General features: G+C 48.5%; 1 protein-coding gene across 5 annotated transcripts in view; it reads right to left on the bottom strand.

Moving 5' to 3' along the window:
- ASTN2 (astrotactin 2) overlaps positions 1-20,743 on the bottom strand; it is an 886,721-nt gene that overhangs the window by 802,826 nt on the left and 63,152 nt on the right. Inside the window, exon 1 of one of the 5 annotated variants that reach the window (XM_066256391.1) lies at positions 6,948-6,952. The exons of the other annotated variants lie outside the window; for them this stretch is intronic. The gene's annotated coding sequence lies outside the window, so the exon portion shown is untranslated. Of the gene's footprint in view, positions 1-6,947; positions 6,953-20,743 lie in introns of those variants that run through there. 5 annotated transcript variants of the gene reach the window in all.

The raw sequence follows: 20,743 nt of genomic DNA, 5'->3' as shown, positions 1-20,743 counted from the left end.
CCTCCCTATGGCTCATTTTTCTCATGTGGCCAGTCTCTGTTCAAGGGCCACTTGCTGGCCCAGTTTTCCTGATGACACTACCTAAAATAGCAACCCCCACCCCGCACTCCGGGGCACTCTGTCATCTTACCCTGCTTTATTTTCTTCATCGCCCTTCCCCTCCTCTTAAACGTCAATGCTTATGTACTCATCGGCTTGTTTACTGTGTTCCTTTCAAGGCTCCTTACGTCTCTGGCTGGATCTCTCAGGGTTCCTAGCATGGAGAGTGATGACTGAAACAGGAGGCACTCAGGAAGTACTCAAAAGAAAACTGAGGCAATGATGATCTCCCAAATTTTCTGCCATGATTTTCTGAATTGCCTTCTCTACCTCAAGTTCCAGTGTTGGGGGAAAGTACTAGGATACTAGGCTTGAACACAATATACACAATATACTCCCCCACACACCTGTGAGGAAAGCCAAGCTAACAAAATATAGGGGCAGATTGACCTGGGACAGACATATCCTGTGTTTGAAATGGTGTGGGTCTCTGCTGACTTTGACTGCCAACAGCTGGCATTGCACCCGGATTGTAGGGAGGCCATCTTACTAACCTTCATATTAAATTAGACCGGCGAGGGCCCTTTAACTCGATCCCTATGACTATTTTGCTGATGGAGAAACTGAGGGTCAAAATGGAGAACAGAATTTCTCACAGTCTTGCTCTTCTCTGAATGAGCAACCTTTTCAGTTGATAGTCATAAAAACCGGGAGCCACAGTCTCGTTAAAAATCATCCCCGCTGACAGTACAGGCAGAGAACGCAGAGCAGGATAGGAACAGGGACCTGCCCATCCCCCCACGGCATGGCAGCGTCAGGGGTAAGACTAGAACCCACGGCCATCTGCACCCCAAGCTGAAGTCTCACTATTCCCACTCCATACTGCTCTTTGGGCAGAAACAGAAAAGAAAGAAAAGGAAAAGAAATTATTCCAGGCACACAGCAATACTCATAAATCCTGACAATGTTAACAATACACGACAGCTCCATTGAGCAAATTGGCAGCCAGTGTAGGCAGCTTAAAGAGGCAGGAGGTCCGGAAAGAAAAAAAAAAGAAAGACCACCAGGTACACAGAAATCTGCCCTTTCTGCTCTTTTCTAAGTCTGTCCATTAACCAAGGGCTGTAGGAAGAGTTTGAAGAAGATACATACCTGGCTGGTGAGTGTGTGTGCATGCGCACACACACACACACACACACACACACACACACACATGCTCCCAAGAGACTGCATGGAGAATAATCCATTTGTGAGCTGTCACTCATGTTTTATACAAATTAACCTCCACCCCTCCTCCTGCCTAGTTTAATTTGCTCTTTGTTTCCTTGACACTCAGCTGGGGAGATCTCAGAAGAATTAAAGAAAGTTCTTCAAGAGGTGAAAAGGGGAAGCCAGGGCTTCAGGGCTCTGGAACCCAGCCAGTCGGCACCTGCCTCTCTGCTTCCCCACGGGGCCAGGCAGCATCTGCCTCTCTGCTTCCCCACAGGGCCAGGCAGTACCTGCCTCTCTGCTTCCCCACAGGGCCAGGCAGTACCTGCCTCTCTGCTTCCCCACAGGGCCAGGCAGTACCTGCCTCTCTGCTTCCCCACGGGGCCAGTCGGCACCTGCCTCTCTGCTTCCCCACGGGGCCAGAGAAGAGATTTTCCTTGGTCCTTACCTCCTCCTGTCCTAGGGCGAGCCCTTCTCAGTCTCCAGATCCCTGGGAGTAATAATATTATTGCATATTTATTCTGTGCTGCTTTGTGCAGAGTGTTTTGCAAGCATCATACCAGCTCCACTAACTCACTGCCAACCAGGCTCTGGCCGGCCTAGGCTTTCCACGATATTCCTGACCTCGTCTAGGACGTCTGATTCCTCTGGCACTAAAACACCTGGCCCATTACTCTTCCCACTTTCCAGATGTCCCCCATCCCACACCTCTGTTCTCCACTTAGAAGTTCAGGTCCATAAGTGTCTGTGACTGGCTAGGGGCCACGTCATTTCATTCTCCCTCATCGGCAAGCCTTGGCCATTGTGAAAAGTTTTGCCACAAAGGGTGAATTTAAAGAGAATTGCAAAACACCATTAGATACATATCTAAAAGTAGACATCTTCCATTTCTCCCCTTAGCGATGTAGCTGCTAGCTGTCACAGTTTGCATAAATAAAATAAATAAGCCATCTAACATTATTTTTGGAAAGAGGAGCAATATAAATAAATAAACACATGAGTAAGAATAAGTAATGCTAATATCTAATTAATGAAAATAGGTTTTAAAAATGCATATATGCAAATCACATTTAATGTGTGGGATCCAAGAAATCAACATATTCCCTGGGCGCACCTCTGTTGGTCACAACCAATTACCATGAAATAGGTAATTCCAATTGCATGTATGGGTCCGTAGAGGCCAATGGGGGGAAGGCAGCCATAAGTTCAATGGCTTAGTCAAGAAATTAAAATTATTTAGTTGCAGGGCAATGATCTTGACTTCTGGGTTCTAGAGATAAAACCTCCTGCACATTAGGCCCACCATAACATTCTCTGAGCACTCTGAACAGAGAGCAATGTAAAGAAAGGTCATTTTCATTTCCCTATCATGAACCATATGTTGCCCACAACCATGTGCCTGACTTTGCCTGGCACTAGATTCAGTAGTCTGCAAGAATTATTTCATTCAATTCTCTTAACAACCCCTGAACTAAGCAGTGCCCCCATTTTCAGATGAAGATACTGAGGATGAGAGAGAGAGAGAGAGACAGTTACTTTCTAGAGGTGAAACGACTTATGAATGTAGTCTGTACACAACTCCAGGACGTGCAATTTTTCCTTTGATGATACAGATATGAGACAGCACAAGGGAAAAAAAGGTAGGGACCCTCTCTGCCAATATCCAACAAGTGGAGGCTCTGTTTTGAGTGACAAGACCGTGTGAGACACAGAGTGAGCTCACAGTCAAAGGGCGAAGCAGGAGCCAAACAGCTAACCTAACATCCGAGGCACAGGGGTGGTCAGCAGTTGGCTGAGCAGGTGCTCATGAACTTGGGCAGCCAACCTAATGAATATAATAAGTTGGCTCATCTTCCCTCATGCAGCTGAAGTGTTATCAAAAATCCATATTCCATGCATTTATTTGAATCTAATTCTGTTCTTACTCGTATGAAAAAATAAACAAGGAACCCAATGAAGATGTATCATCTATCTATCTATCTATCTATCTATCTATCTATCACCATTTCCCAATGTGTAATGCTTCCTAATTATCTTCTTATCTTCACAGACCACCTGGAGAGAATTGGAGGATTAGAAAATGGAAAAGTGAGGCTTCTAGTCATCTATGTAATATTTGATTCCTTTTTAAAAAAACTGTTTTCTACTCAAATTACCCTTTAGAATATCTAATATCCCGAGCCATTTCCATGTTCAACATGACCTTAACAGACGTGTCTCCCCAACCTTGTAATTCCCCAAATAACACATGCCCACTGAGCCTCTATTTCTTTTTAGATCTGCGACTAAGACCTCCCTTCTGTAAGCATAGAAGCACTCAACTCCACAGCTCCTATCCATTTATCTATGCGTCCATCCATTCATCCATCCATCCAACCGTCTGTAAATCTTTCCAAAAACTCTCTCAGCATGCCTGGCAGGTGCTGGGCACATATAAGATAGGATCCTTGTCCTAAGGGGTTTAGCAACTAATTCGGGGAAACAGATGATCCCCACAACACACTCAGAGACACAGTAGAAAGTGACACATGCACTGGTGTCAGCCCAGAGAAAGGAGAGGGGACAATCTGGGCGGACCTACCGGCAGACGCGTGCTCTCTTTGCTGCACAACCACTATGTGCTTTGCTTGGCATATTGCACTACACGTTCTCTGTTCATCCTTTTACTTACTTTTAACAGTAAGATGAATTAACCACATGAGATAACTGTAGGGGAAAGAGCTTCTGCTCTCGCCCATCCCTTCCAATAATCTGCTGAGGGTCAGCTCTCAAGCGGCACCGTGAGACCGACGGAAACGATCGGATCACCTTCACTTTGTATAACAGGACACAAAACTGAAGGACCCAGCTGCCCACAGGAACCCCTTTTTCTAGATCCCCTGACCCCGCACACAGGTTGGTAAATTCAATCACCCGGCTTTGACGGCTCCCTCTCATTAACCTTGTGAGTTCCGGCAGCTACCCAGAGGACAGGCAGACCGCTAGCCCGACCGATCTGGCCCAGCCGGGAGATGGCGCTGAAGACGGGCAGACTCCGCTGGGGCTGCTGCTCACACTGCCGGCTTCAGCCCAGCCTTACCCCGAGCTCTGCGAGGGTCCCTCCAGGTGATCGCGGGTCCCTCAGGAGGAGAGGCGATACCGGTCATGGCAGGATTCAGGCAGTCCTGGCTCCCGGCTAGGATGTCGTAAAAGCTTCTTTTGTCCCTTAACAATCGGGTATGAGGAAACTGAGGTTCAGAGAAGGGACATGAATTTGCTCCGGGTCACAGAACTTTTGAAGGTCTGGATAGGATCTTCAGGGAGGCTGACGCCGCAGCGCGCGCCCTTTCCGCAAGCCACACACGACGCCGGAGCTGAGACCCGCAGGGTGCGTAGGGTCCGTGTACTCTCCAGGCAGGAGGAGGAGGCAAGGGGACCGTCTCCCACTCCGGAAGGTCCGCTGAGTCACACACACACTCAGTCTGCTGCTGCCACGTCACCAACGTCATCGCCGGACCAGCAGAGAAACGTCATGCTTTTTATCTGGAGAAACTTTTTCTGTATTAAGAAGCAAGAACCAACAGCTTCCCTGAGACCCATTTTTCATACAATTAATGTCAGGCCTCCCTTGTTTCCTAATGAAGTCTGACACTAACAGAGAAAAATGGATACATTAATACTGAGTTCATTAGTAAATAGATTACCCAAATGTTTGGGGTGAGTAGGGGAGGAAGGTGAATGAAGAAGGAGAAAGGAAGAGAGAGGTACATATACCCACTCAGCTGTTCTGTCAAGAGCCTCTCTGAGGACCACATGCTGATCAAATATTTACAGACTTTAATGCACTGATCTGTTAAGTCTGGAAATATTTTCTAAAGCCAACAATTATTATTATTTTTTTAAGAGAGAGAAGGCCCCAGCTGATGCTATAGCATATTATTGAGATGCAGAGCCCAGAGTAGAATTTTTGGACTTTGTACCCTGGACAGTAAGTACAAATGACTATCCTCCTGAGACATCATACCACCCTCCCCTGCCCACACCCTCCATGGCAAGGGCAAGTGATATGGAGAGAAGGGGAGTTAGCCCTGGGTAAGGAGATATTAGGCTGGCAGGAAGAGTGGCTAGAGAAGAAAATGGTCCTGTACACCCTGCAAAATGTCTTCCTCACCCTTGAAAGAATCAGTTCATTGGTGCATGGTTACCAGTCTCTATCACGCTAAACCCTGTGTGGGAACTGAAGCCACAACAGCCGCAGCAGAAGCAAAGGGTCCCAGCCCACAGAGCAGGAGTCTGGTCTGCCCCGTCTTGGGTGTGTTTGTCACTGGGGACAGCTCTCCTCACTTCCTATCTCTGCAGAAAGGAGACGTTAATGATAGTCTTTGTCTGTCTCACAGAGTCACTGCCACCCTGGTCAGATGAGTTCACGGGCAGGGAGGTGCTATATAGCTGTAAACTGCCTTAAAAGGCATGGTGTTACTGTTTCTACAAGGCACCTGCAACCCTTTATGTCTACACGATGAGGTGGGAAGGAAAAGCAAGGCCCGCCTCAACCAGCTAGTATGTGTGACCTTGGGCAGCCATTACATGTGACCTTGACCTCTCTGGGCCTCAGACTACCCATCAGGCAACATACACAGGCTGGACCATAGCTAGATAACACCTCAGGGCCTTTGCACAGCCTGTTGCCCATGGCAACCAGGGGGAGATCTCCAGAGGAGGCCTGGCATTATGATGCTGGCTTCTCTAGAGACCCAAGATGATCCTTGATTGAGGTTGGAGTGAAGAGAGAGAGAGAGAGAGAGAGAGGATGACCTCTGGGAACCACTGTTGCTCTCACATGGCATGAGATGGAACACTCTGTGTCTCTTAAAGTCCTTGAGCAAGGAAATCTCATGTCATGCTCTGAGGAGGAAACAATTCAATGACAGCGAGGACAGAAAGAAAGAAGAAAACAGTCCGGCTAGATAGAAATGGGCCCTGGAGAGAGCCAGTGCTCATGAATCAAACAGTTTCCTCTCCGGCCGCTGCGTTTCGCTCTGTCACGGGCACTTTATTCCCGGAGACAGGAACGATCTGCCAAAACATTTTCACACACAAGAGACGAAGAAACACAGACAGATGGTGAGAGACAGAGACAGACACAGCCTCCGCGCTGGAGGCAGAAACTTTCCTGTTCCTCGGAGCAGGGGGTTAAGAAAACAGAAAGGGGAAGACAAGGAAGGAGAAATAAAACCAAGCAAAACAACGGTCCAGTAGCAAACAATCAGGAGAAAGACCATGCCACGTTCAGAGCGGGGTCCTGACATTCCAATCAGCAGTGACGTTTCCTTAAACAGCACGATGAATTCTTTCACGGGGCGGGGGGGGGGGGCTTTGTACATGGGCCTCTCGCCACCCAACTTATTAGCAAAGAGAGAAATGCAAGGAAAAGGAGGCTACGAAGCAGAGACGGAGAATGCATTTGGCTCCCAAATCGCCTAACGCGACCCGCTAGCTCCATGGTGATGAAGCGAGAGTGCCCTGAGTTCATTTCACGTCCTATCCATCCTCAGGGTGATGGGAAACCTCACCTTGCTTCTGCAAAACAGCAGCATATCCTGTGTGCCACAAACACCCAATTCCATTAGACCTAATGGAACAAGATTGTCCCAGAGCTGTTTTCAATTGCTTGAGTGCATCCTTCATGGAGGGAAACAAGAATATATGAGCTGTTTGACTCAGAGTGAAGTGTGGACCCAAGTCTGTGGCGGCAGCCACGGCTATTTCTTCACGGATGGCCCGACGGAGACTCGGTCACCCACCCCCTCTCCCCATGGATGAAGAGGTAATACTTTGCATCTCCGTTCCCTGTCACATATCACAGAGCGGCATGCGGCTATTCATTACCTGTTGTTAACTGGACACAGGTCCCTGGACAGGCCACCGCCACAATGGCTTTGGCATTCTGTGACAGTGACAGCCAGGTTCCAAGATAAAAGGGCATCTGAGCTAAAGTGCCAGATGGTCAGGAGTTTGAGTCTCGGACTCTGCCACCTCCAGCTGCTTGACTGTTGCCAAGTCACTGAGCTCTGCCTAACCCTCGGTTTTCTTGAGTGAAAAATGAAAGAAAAATGGCACGTGCTCGGTGGGATAATTAGATGTTCTGTGGCGAGGGTGGGGAAAAGCCTGTGGGAAGTGTGGAGATCTTGGGAAAGACTAGCTATCAGGGAGTTGGCATTTCCCAAAGTGAGTCCTACCTCTGAACCACCCTCCCTCACATGTCAGCTGGTGGCTTAGAACTGGGCTTTCAGTGCCAGGAAAAGATGTCCAGAGACCTCTTTTTTTTTTTTTTTTCTGAAGCTGGAAACGGGGAGGCAGTCAGACAGACTCCCGCATGCACCCGACCGGGATCCGCCTGGCACGCCCACCAGGGGGTGATGCTCTGCCCACCAGGGGGTGATGCTCTGCCCATCTGGGGCGTTGCTCTGTTGCAACCAGAGCCATTCTAGTGCCTGAGGCAGAGGCCACAGAGCCATCCTCAGGGCCCGGGTCAACTTTGCTCTAATGGAGCCTCGGCTGCAGGTGGGAAAGAGAGAGACAGAGAGGAAGGAGAGGGGGAGGGGTGGAGAAGCAGATGGGCGCTTCTCCTGTGTGCCTTGGCGGGGAATTGAACCTGGGACTCCTGCACGCCAGGCCGACGCTCTACCACTGAGCCAACCGGCCAAGGCCCTAGAGACCTCTTTTAACTCCTGCTGCCACTAACTAACTAGGCATATTTGGTCATTTGATTCCCCTGACTGGGTCCCTGTTTCCTGACCTACAGAGTAAGTGGGATGAGCTTGATATGCCAGTTAGCAGTTTCCAAACTGTGCTTTTAAAACAGAATCATTTCTTCAAACATGGCTCTGTGCAGAGTTAGAAATATGCATAACCAATGAGAGTGGGTATGAAATAGGCACAGGGCCAGAATCCCATTACACCCATGCCCCTGTCCACTTTCAGCATCTCTTCCTCTGGAGAGCACCAGGTTGTCATGGGAAACAGAAAGATTATGGTCTCAGTGACATTGAGGTCCTGTTCAAACACATTCTGCGAGACCACAGAAGAGACGTGACATGGGAACTTCATGAGTTCGGTTGGTTGGACAGGTCTTTCCTGACTTCGGCCTCCAAAGCTGGATTCTGGTCACCATGGCTACAGAGCATGGCTGCTCTTTTGCCTTCACCACAGAAAAACCAAGGCAGGGAGAGCCAATGAGAGAGGCTAGGCTTCGAGAAATAAGAGGCAACTAATAGGAAGCCTGCCCACTGTCGTTCCATCCACACACAGACAGAGTGTCTACTAAGCGGCTCTCCCTGGGCTGGGCTGGACATTCATGCAGTTGTCATTATTATCTGCACTTGTCTTCTCTGATTGCTTCAACAAAGTGCCACGAACTCTGGGGCTTCGGGCCTGGCAGGTTGGCTCAGTGGTAGACCATCGGCTGGGCCTGGGGAAGTCCCAGGTGTGAATCCCAGTCAGGCCACACAGGAGAAGTGACTATCTGCTTCTTCACTCCTCCCTCTCCCTCTCCCCTTCTCTCTCTCTCTCTCTCTTTCTCTCTTTCCCTTCCATGGCCATGGCTTGATTGGTTTGAGCAAGTTGGCCTTGGGCACTGAGGATGGAACCATGGTCTCTGCCTCAGGTGCTAAAAAAAACCCCAAAAAACAAAAAACGGCTCATTTGCTGAGAAACAGAGCAACAGCCCCAGATGGGCAGAGCATCACCCCCTAGTGGGCTTGCCTAGTGGATCGCGGTTGGGGCTCATGCCAAAGTCTTGTCTGTGCCTCCCTTCCTCTCACTAAAATTAAAAACAACAACAACAACAACAAAAACAAGCAAAAAAAAAACTCTGGGGCTTCAACCAACAGAAATTTCCCTGGCAAGTTAGCTCACTGGGTTAGAACGCTGAATTACCAAGGCTGTGGGTTTGGTCCCTGTTCAGGGCACATACAAGAAGCGGCTAATAACCTGGCACAGTAAATAGAGCGTCAGACTGGGACACGGAGAACCCAGGTTTGAAACCCCGAGGTCACTAGCTTGAGTGCAGGCTCATCTGGTTTGAGCAAAGCTCACCAGCTTGAGCTCGGGATCGCTGGCTTGAGCAAGGGGTCACTCGGTCTGCTGTAGTCTTCTGTCAAGGCACAGATGAGAAAGCAATTAATGAACAACTAAGTTGTCGCAACGAAAAATTGATGCTTCTCATCTCTCTCCCTTCCTATCTGTCTGTCCTTATCTGTCCCTCTCTGTGTCAAAAAAAAAAAAAAAGCGGCCAATGAATGCACAACTCAGTGGAACAACAAATAAGTGCTTTCCTCTCTCTCCCTCTCCCTTGTGTTCTCTCTCTCTCTCACCCTTCCTCTCTCTGTCTCTCTTTTAAAAAAGCAATCAATAAAAATAAATAAGTAAAAGCTTAAAAAAAAACACAACAGAAATTGAATCTCTCACATTTCTGGAGACCAAAACATCCACATCAGTCTCACTGGGCCAAACTCAAGGTGTCGGGCGCCACACTCCCTCTGGGGGTTCAGTGGACAGACTGTCCTTGACTCCCCCAGCTCCGGGGGCTTACTGGCATTCCTTGGCTTATGGCTGCCTCACTCTCTGCCTCTGTGATCACACCGCCTTCTTCCCTCCTAAGAGTCCATTCTCCTGCCTCCCTCTTTTCCTGATGCTTGCGCTTTCCTTGAGGGCCCACCAGGATAATCCAGGCTAATCTCCCCATCTCACAATCTAACTTTAATTTCATCTGCAAAGACCTCTCTTCCCAATAAGGAAACGCTCACAAATTCCAGGGCTGGGAAGCATTAGGCAGCCTACCACACTGTTGTTCCTAGTCACAGTCTCAATGCAAACCTTAAGGACGCCGACAGGTACACCTGACAATTCACCCCGTGAAGGTTTTTAAACTCTGCAGACGTCACGTGGCATCCCCAGGGCCTCTCTGTCACTTCGCTAGTCTCCTTTGTTAGCGCTACACTCAGCTCTCACCCCAGGTTCATGTGCATACAGCCCACTCACCCTGAAAAATCAGTTTGAAAATAACTCAACCGAGAAGCTTTCTCGGCTCACGCCAGTGCCTGAACTTGCTTCTCCCTGGGAGAGACTCATGGAAATCATCCACTGAACTGTCATAATGTCACTGTAAAGTGGTAACAACAGATGGTGTTTGTGCAGCACTAAGACTTGGGCACCCAGCTTCACATGAAGAATGTCGCTGCATCCTCACGAATCACCCTATGAACTAGATCCTATGATGTCCACCTGTTTATAGATGGAAATGTCAGCCTTACCAGGCGGTGGCGCAGTGGTTGGAGCATCGGACTGGGATGCTGAGGACCCAGGTTTGAGACCCCGAGGTCACCAGCTTGAGCGCTGGCTCATCTGGTTTGAGCAAAAGCTCACCAGCTTGGACCCAAGGTCGCTGGCTCAAGCAAGGGGTTACTCAGTCTGAAGGCCGAGGTCAAGGCACATATGAGAAAGCAATCAATGAACAACTAAGGTGTCACAATGCGCAACGAAAAACTAATGATTGATGCTTCTCATCTCTCCATTCCTCTCTGTCTGTCCCTGTCTATCCCTCACTCTGACTTTCTCTCTGTCTCTGTAAAAAAATAATTAATTAATTAAAAAAAAAAAAAGAAATGTCACCAGACAGGGGACATGGCCCTTTTGGTCTGCCTACTGGTGTGTGGGTTCTGACTTCATGCAGAAAAGATTTCACAACAGGAGTGCAGGTGACTTTGGGAGTCAGCTTAATAACACTGGGGACAGTGACTAAGGGGGCAACAGGAGAGAGCCTGGGTGGGCTGCTTCAGCTCTCTAGAAACCGTGTGGGAAAGACAGGCGCCTACACTGGGCGTCGGAGAGAAAGGAGCCTTGGAGACAGGATGAGGACCAGCTGCCGCTGCCCACTGCTCTCCTGGCAGCTCTCCGCCCTAAAGGACCTTAGGACGGAGGACCCAGGGAGCTCTCCCTACTAGGAGCACACCTGTGCCTTCCCCTTCCTCCTCCACCCTTCCTCCAACACAGGCACGCATCTCCTAAACTCTGTCTAAGGGTCCTCGTGAGACTTGTCACCAGGGGAGCAGGGGGCAGCAGCAGCTAGTCCCCATCCTGTCTCCAGGCAAGCAGGTTGGGGAGCTGAGACGCCATGCATCAAGGCTGGTGCAAATATAGGCAGGGTGGACCGACTCTAAGCCGCAAGCACAGGACCCCAGAGACCCCCGGGCCCCAGCTTCATCCATCCCCAGGACTCTGGCAGTCCCAAGAGGAAAAGGGCTGCGTTCACTCTCAGGACTGCAGACATCTAGGGAAAGCATCCGGGTTCTGGCAGACAGCAGTGTCCGGGTGGCAGTGATGACTTGAGTGTACACGCCCTGCAGAGTGACGCAGAGTCACTGACAGCCCCTCGCCCTGCATAGGGAGCTATGTTCCCTTTATACGACTCCCCCCCCCCCAACTTCTTCATGATTCATTTTGTTTTCATGTCTTCATCTCTGAGCCCCAAGCTAAGGAAAGAGGAAAACATAAACATGGGTTTCAACTCGAGACCTAAGAGTAATGAAAGGAGTGAGGCAAGAGGCGAGCGGGGGAGGGAACAGCCTGGCGCAGGAATCGTGCCCATACTAATGCGCGCACGGCCCTCCCGTCGCTCATTTTTCCTAGGGGCCCAATGCATTTTTCATCCAAACATAACTTAGTTGTGTTTTCTGTTTGGATTTTTTTTTCTCCCCCTAGAATACGGATAACAACACTCACACATGCAACCTGCGGGAGAGTAGGGGAAACTTTTCTCCCCGGGGCAGCGAGAGATTGTAGCTGCACCAGGAGACCCGGGATCCTGTCACAGCCAGGGTCGCAGTGGGAGGGGCCATCTTATTAAAAGGGGGCCACCCCCATGTTGTTCCTTGGAGCTGTGTTCTCCACAGGAGGTGAATGCCCGGACCTAACCCTTTAATGTATTGAATCCTCCAGTCTGAAAACTTGGTCTTGATGGTCACTCTGTATTTTTGTTTGTATTGTCTTATTTTTTGTGTACATTCTTTTTTTTTTTTTTTGCATGCATGCAAACAATATTTGTTGAGTACCTAAAATATGTGAGACAGGCACTAGGTAATGGATGTTCAGTGGAAAATATACAGCATCCTAGCCCTTATGGATTTACAATGCGGAAGAGGGCAGAGACAAATGAATAGGAATCAAAACCACAGCTGATGGTCTGGCCAGGTGGCTCAGTTGATTAGAGTGTAGTCCCAATACACCAAGGTTGTGGGTTTGATCCAATGAGTGTGCAAAAATAGGCGGAACAGTCTGACCAGGCAGTGGCGCAGTGGATAGAGCATTGGACTGGGACACGGAGGACCCAGATTCAAAACCCCGAGGTTGCCGGCTTGAGTGCGAGCTCACCAGCTTGAGCACGGGTTCATCCGGCTTGAGCGTGGGCTCACCAACTTGAAGCTCAAGGTCGCTGGCTTGAGCCCCAGGTCACTGGCTTGAGTAAGGGGTTGCTCGTTCTGCTATAGCCCCTGAATCAAGGCACATATGAGAAAGCAATCAACGAACAACTAAGGAGCCGCAACAAAGAATTGATGCTTCTCATCTCTCTCCCTTCCTGTCTGCTGTCTGTCCCTATCTGTTCCTCTCTCTGACTCTCTCTGTCTCTGCCACAAAAAATAAATAAATAAAACTAAATAAATAAGTGGAACAACAAATCCATGTTTCTCTCTCTCTCTGTCCCTCTCCCTCCCTCTCCTTCTAGAATCAATCAGTTGAAAAGAACACAGCTGTTTTCAGAAGCTCTCCATGTACCTTCACAAAACCCATGGGTGACAGATGAGGAAACTGTGACTAGGAACTTGCCTGAGGTCCACAGCTGGGAAGTAACAGAGCTGTTTTCAAACCCAGGCAGTCTGTCTTTACCCCCCAAATTGAAACGAAACAAACCCGTAACACACAGTTACCATTGGTGGTAAGTGTCATAGAGGAAATGAACAAGATGCAGTGAGAGAATAACTGAGGTCAGGATTCCTTTCAGACCCAGTGGTCAGGGAGGGCTTCTCTGAGGAGGTGGCATTTAAACTGGAGGAGGTGACAGATGAGAAGGCAGCCATGTGAAAAACAAGAGAAAAGATTATTCCAAGATAACAGGCATGCTCTCTTAGTCTACCCGCTTAACTTCCTTCTCTTTCCACACCATCTCTCTCTTTTTTTTTTTTCATTTTTCCAAAGCTGGAAATGGGGAGGCAGTCAGACAGACTACCGCATGCGCCTGACCAGGATCCATCCAGTATGCCCACCAAGGGGTGATGCTCTGCCCATCTGGGGCGTCGCTCTGTTGCAACCAGAGCCATTCTAGCACCTGAGGCAGAGGCCATGGAGCCTTCCTCAGCACCCGGGCCAATTTTGCTCCAATGGAGCCCTGGCTGCAGGAGGGGAAGAGAGAGACAGAGAGGAAGGAGAGGGGGAGGGGTAGAGAAGCAGATGGGCGCTTCTCTTGTGTGCCCTGGCTGGGAATCGAACCCGGGACTCCTGCACACCAGGCCGACGCTCTACCACTGAGCCAACCGGCCAGGGCTCTACACCATCTTCTTATTCTCGCTCCCTCCATCATAGCGTCCTCTGTTCTGCAATATTTCCTTTCTCTTCTCTTATCTTCATATTCCCATTTCCCCTGTGGATTTCAGGGTCATTGTGAAATTCACCCAAAGATGCACAGCCCACAGGTATTATAATCAAGACTAAGCCCATGTGTACTAATTCTTTCTCCAGTATGGCTACTATTCCACTAGAGTCTGGGTGACTTTTCAAAGGATTTGCAGATATCACATCAGTAAGGCACCGAAAATAGAAAACAGAGTACGACAAATATATCATGTCTCAGTTTCTTAAGTAGAACTCAGCCCTCTAACTCCTACTAAGCCTTGAACTTGACCACCTATTTAGACAGTATTTGTTCAACCAACCAACCAAATAACTTCAAACATGCTGTTCCACACTCGTTCCCTAGAATTCCATTATTTCCATGCAGTAAGGACTGCTTGATCCTTTCATTTTGTAGAAATAGAAATGGACCAACCCAAGAGCAGAAGTTAAGTTTGAGGATAAATCATTAAGCGGAATAAGCAGTTAAATACGGAAGAAACACCACTCTGCCCTCATTTGTGAAAGAGTAAGACAGGTGCACCCAGATTTCCCCTGCCATCTCCTTCTCCGACCAGTGACGTGAATGAATCTGTCCTGAGCCATCTCTATTTTCCAAGGTGATGTACATACTACCTGAGTATTGAAATTATACAGACTTGGGTTCAAATCCTGCCACTGCCAACTTAGACCAATTTACCTAATTTCTCTGAGCTCAGCTTTCATCGTCTGTCAGATGGAGTCACCAACACCCATGTGCTTGTTTGTTTTGAGTTTTAAATGGGAATACGTGTGAACACCTGCACACAAGGCTGACAAATAATCTCTGCTCGATACATGCATGTTCCCTGTGACTCCTGGGAAAATGAAATGCACAGTAACTAACCAGAGTCAGAGATGCAGTTAATTATTATGAACTTAACCGGAGCTTACTAGTCTACCACCAAACTCCACCCTGAAGGATATTTTCCTGCTTCAGTTGTGGGTGTTACCTGACACAGAGTGACCTGGCATTCAGGAGAGGGCTTTGGAGTAGAAAATATAGACAATATAATGGAGGTGAGGTCCAGGAGTAAAGGTACACGCAACATTACTCCAAAGTCATTACAGGAGCTGACAGCCGGGAAGCATTCTCTATAATGACTAAGAGGCTCCAAGGAAAGGTGGGTGTACGGAGTGAGACACTTCAGCAATAACTACATACATACGTTATATTGATAGCCCTCACAGAGATGGCTCTCAACAGTGACAGGCACACTTCCCGGTTCAGCGTCTTATTTGCTGTTACCAATGCTCCGGGAGGCAGTCCCCATTATGCAAGCGTCGCCGCTGCGCTGTGCACACTACACGCTGGGCACTCCCGGTGTTCTCCCAGCACCCCCGCGTGCACGGCCTCTCACCAGAGCCACTGTACACATGAGCAAATCGTGGTGCAGAGAGGTGACCGATTTGCTCAGAGTCACATGGTCAGCTAGTAAGGCCTCCGCTTCATCCAGTGCAATTCCTTTTTCTGCTACATTCCACTCTCCATCCTTTCTACAGACATACCCGATGAGCTTCTAGAAATAAGAAATAGGTCAGAACCAAAAAGCGAGAGGACTGTGGCTCTAACTACACAAAGAGCGAAGTAGGCTCTCGAGGATGGAGAAGGTGTGAATTGCTAAGGAGGAACAAAAGGGGCACTTGAACACACCCCTCTTGAGCAGAGCCCTCAGCACCAGATGACCAGGGCGTGTGTGCTAAGGGGAAGTGAAGTCCCAGAAACCTGGGCGTCACACGTCCAGCTTTCTGAAGTCCGCAGTGGCGCCGTGATTTAGGTTCCAAAGCCCTGTGCTCGCTGTGTAACTGCAATCCAGAGGAAACAAATAAACAAACAAACACGCAAACCGGAGACTCTACTACCAGACCAGAAGATTGCAGTGAACTTTCATGCTCATATGTTTAAAGGTTTCAACCAACACGACACTCAGTTTACAACCCAAGAGGAGTGCAATCCATTTTGTAAATAAGTGAGCAGGCCACTGGGGGAGGGGTGCCTGCTCAGCCTGGGCCTGACGTTCAGGTCCACCCGGCTGCCAGGGTGGGGAGGATTAGGCAACTTCGCTTGGCCAAAGACAAAATGAAGCAGGAATTAATTCAAGGCCATTTTCCTGGTATCTTGATCTAAAATTTACTGCTCTAACTGAAGGAGCAAGACAACTGAGGACAAATAAAAATTCTGGCTGGGTCTTCCTTATACCTCAACAGATTCTTATTCCAAAATACGCCACAAGGTACAGGGCAGTACCAGTGACATGCATTTTTCAGAAAATGTATTCCAAAGAACCCTGTATTCATAAGACAGTAATAGGAACTAGGGTATTCTATGGTCAAATAAATTTAAGAACGGTTCAGATAAGCAGAGAAAAATGGGTCTAGTGATTACAGAGCTGCTCAGGGTCTATTCACCTAAAATGCTGATTTATAGGATGCATCTCTAAGGCATCTGTTTGTGTGTTTGGGTGTAGACAGCCATTTTCCACACTGATTCTAGACCAGAGCTTGAAAATGTCTGGGTTAGATTGTTCTAGCTTAATTCTGCTGTCAGGAAAGCGAGAGGCGAGGAAGGACATTGAAGTGGCTATTTGACAAGTGCCAAACATTTTGCATAAAGCCAAGGGCTTCATTACAACGGTATTAAGTCGGAGTTATCTCATTAATAACTGATCTCTTCATTCAGGTTTTATGATCCTGTCAGCACACAGAGGCATCTGTCTCTGCCCAAAAAGAAAGCCTGTGTAGCTCCTAATTGTGCGCCTCCCCTCCCTCTGCCCCATTAACTTGGAAAAAGAGACTCGCTGGAAAAGGTGGACGAAAGTCAAAACAATTGAGTTGTCTCTTTATGGATTTACCGAGTGGCCACCGGCGCCGTCGCGGGAGCGAGGCGGGGGCAGTGAAGCATGCTGGAAGCCCTCTGATCATCAGGCACCTGGGTCAGAAGGATCTTATCTTCCGTCCTCAAACCTAAACGGGAAGCCCCAACCCAGAGAGCACACTGGAGGCGAAGGGGGCTGCCAAAGACTCAGTCCCCCCTGCCAGCCCCTCCGTGGAAAGGTCTCCCAGGTCACAGGAGGGTAAAAGGACCCTAGCTGGGAGAAGTTAGATCTGAGTCCATCCAGCTTACTACTAAGAACCTATTGTGGATGAAATTCAGAGAAGACAGACAAATTAGACATGACCCTGCCTTTGGGAGTCCACTGTTTAGTGGGCGGAGGGCAGGTGAATGCCCAACAGTCACTGAAAGGAAAGAGTTCAACTGGCTCTTAAGGGGCCAGGAAGGCTCTAAAAAGGTAACAGGGGAACTTAACTCCCCTGTCCAGTATGGACGGAGCTTAGTGACTCAATTCTGAGGACTAGAGTAAAGAAAGGGGAAAACATGAACTTCGCAGTGGAGAAACCTGGAGGGTCTTACCCAAGTGATCAGGGTTAACATCAGGCTGGTGTCAGACACTTTCCGATAGGACAGGATGACAAGGGCACTTCACCTCTGTTGTACGCCAATCCCAAACCCAGATAACTTCTGTTTAAACACGAAAAAACAACACACAAACTCAAATAAAGAAGCATGCTATAAAACACTTGATTAGTGCTTTTCATAATAGGGTCTTAGGAAGAAGGAAGGAAGGAAGGAAGGAAGGAAGGAAGGAAGGAAGGAAGGAAGGAAGGAAGGAAGGAAGGAAGGAAGGACGGGAGGGAGGGAGGGAGGGAGGGAGGGAGGGAGGGAGGGAGGAAGGAAGGAAGGAAGGAAGGAAGGAAGGAAGGAAGGAAGGAAGGAGAAAGAAAGGATCTGAGCTTGGAAGGAATGAAGAAAGGAAGAAAAGAAAGAAAAGAAGGAAGGGAGGGAGAGATGGAGGGAAGGAAGGAAAGCAGGGAGAGAAAGAAACTGTCACATATTGGAGGAAAGCAAGGGAACATAGTGGCTAAAAGCAACGTGGAATGGGTCCCGGGACAATACAAGGACACTGGTAGAAACTGAGTGAAATCTAAATAACGTCTGTAGTTCAGTTGATGGCAATGTACAAACGTCTATAGCTTAGTTTTGACAAATGTACCATGGTGATGTAAGATGTCACATTAGATGCAGCTGGGTCAAGGGTATATAGAAAGTGTCTGTACTATCTGTGCCAACTTTCTATAAACCTAAAACTATTCCAAAATTTTTTTTTTTCTTAAAAGTCTAAGGAAAAAAACCAAACAGGATACATTGCTTAGGAAGGGTTTTGAGAGATCAGTTAAGTCCTATGTGACAGTTTGGGAGAGAGGGACATGAAGATGAAAGAGAGGCATTGTAGTCAGAGGGAAACGTGAGAGTGATAGAACGTGTGATGAGGCTGTGTGCCCCGCTGCGGTGGAGAGAGCACCCTGGCGGAGGCGCTGGGGCTGGGAAGCGGAGACAGCAGCGGAGAGCACCCGGGTCTAGGGGAGGAATGTTAGGGAGTCCCTGACGGATTCAGAGCAGCGAAAGACTGTCAGATAGGAAACAAATGACTAGAGGGCAGACGTGCTGGCAAGGACACGCAGCAAGTCACGTTCAGCACCGGAGCAGCAGAGTGGGGAACACAGCAGGTAAACCAACATATAAACCGTCCGCTGTGGGCGGGCTCTGTGCTGGCCCTCCTGCCGCCATGAGTGACAGCGGGTCCAGGGGAGTGTCTCCTCACGCTTGCAACTGGATAGCATGAAAGTCATCAAGGTAAACACCTGCTTGTTCGGCCTGCAAACCCAACGTCTACACCACTACTCAGAGAACTTGGGGAAAGCTACGTAAACCGGATGCAACTGGGAAATGGAGTCACAAAAAAAATTAGGGTTAATCCATGATGGCAAATCGATCACCAGATATAAAGAAAGAAGGGGGGGGGGCAGATAGGGCCATCTCAAATCAAAATCCTTACTATCTAGACCCAGAGACTTCAGAATAGACCAAATAGCTAAAGCTGGCACTCCGGGCCTATTATGTTTGCAACAAACTACCTTTATATCTCACTTCCCTCTTACTGCATTTTATAACGGCTCTTCCACACCTTAAACAGAAATCACCGGAATGCCCAACGCCTGTGCTTCTGCGTATGCTGCTCTCTCAGCCGGAGCCGCCTTGATGCGCGCCCAGATCCATCACTATCACTGAACAGCCCAGCACGGGGCCACCACCTCCACACACGACTCCTGGAGGACACAGCACGGAGCCTTCCTCCCTCCGGTTTTCTGCAGCCCCGCTTCCTCACGCACCTTCTTAGGATTGATTCCATTTCACCACAGTTCCAGTTTTCCGGGAGCACGCACATCTCCCTGCGGGCAGGGACCCCACCCTCCCCATCTGTCTACTTCCATGATACCCGGCCGCACAGCTGTTCCGGTGAACAGTGCTGACTGGCTGTCTAACGCGCATGCTCCCCCCGCGTCTTCCTCACCTGCCTTTTCCAACCCAGGATGAACCAGATCACGTCCCCAGACTCCACTGCACAGAGACGTGACCGTGTGACGCACTCTAGGCTCACGAGTCTTAAGATGAAACCTTAGGGGCAACTTCTGGAAATGACTTTCCTTCTGATACCGGGAAGAGCTCACAAGGAGGGTTGTTTACTGCCTGCCACCCTCTTCATCCCTGCTTTAGATGCTGGGTTAGTTCATGAATCTTGGGGTGCTGTAGCCACTTTGGAACCTCCAGGAGAAGGTGAAGACAACCACAGAGATGCCAACACTGCCTGACATCTTGAGCTGAAAGGTCACCTACCTCCGAACGTTTTGTCACATGAGATAATGAAATGGTTTCATTGTCTAGGCCTCTGGGATATGGTGAAAGTCTCTGAAGTAAGACACTGCTTACTATCTTTTTAACTGAATCGAGTGTGAAAATTTCCTATTATTTTTGAGTCCACTTGGAGAAGAACCCTGGCCTTCTCCACATCCCGCTTTCAGAGAGAAATGGTCCCTTGGAACTCGGAGTCTATGCTTCCTGTCCTGAAAGGGAGAGAACACGGAATGTGACCGCAGGAAACAATTACTCTCTCGTGTGATTTTTCTAAGCTGGCCCAAGACTCAGAATTCAAGGCCAAGTCATATCATCTCCTTATAACTTCATCTACCTTTAAATGTCAAGTGCTGATGTTTACCATGCTTCCCCTGAGAGGCATTATGAGTTTAATGAGGACTGTGGGCCATCCTCTGCATCCCAGGACTTTTGACACTGGAGAGGTATTACATCCACCAACCTGGAATCTCCTAGACATAAAACCCATGGAGGTCAAATTAAATATTCTCCTCACATTCTACAGCCTCAGAACCAGAACTCAGCTAATGGGCGCCGAGAGAATCAACAACTGGCAAACAGTGACTGAGCTGTCTAGTCACTAGACCCCTGTGGGGTCCACGTACCAGGGCACTGGGGGGGGGAATGGGGAAGGGCTGGATGATCAGGGAAGAAAGATGAACGACTGCGGAACTAGAAACTGTATCCTAAGTGCTTTATATTTGGTGTCTTCTAATTCTCTCATTAACCCTAGGATTTAAATACCCATTTCATTGGAACAAAGGCTTGAGGAAATCATACTAAGGAGATTATTCAAAATTATATCACTAAGCCAAAAGGTGGAAACAACCCAAATATTCATCAATGGATGACTGGATCGACAAATTGTGGCGTATCTGTACAATGGTCTATTATCATTCAGCCGTAAAACAAAGAACGGGTTCTCATATGTGATACAACATAGATGGAGTTTGAAGATATTATGCTATCTTAAAGAAATTAGACACAAAAAGAGACATTAAATGATTTTGCTTATATGAAATATCTAGACTAGGCAAATTCATA

The sequence above is a fragment of the Saccopteryx bilineata genome, chromosome 2, assembly GCF_036850765.1.
Source record: "Saccopteryx bilineata isolate mSacBil1 chromosome 2, mSacBil1_pri_phased_curated, whole genome shotgun sequence".
NCBI classification, from domain to species: domain Eukaryota; kingdom Metazoa; phylum Chordata; class Mammalia; order Chiroptera; family Emballonuridae; genus Saccopteryx; species Saccopteryx bilineata.
The sequence above is the reverse complement of the archived record's forward strand: the minus strand, read 5'-3'. Positions and strand labels throughout refer to the sequence as shown.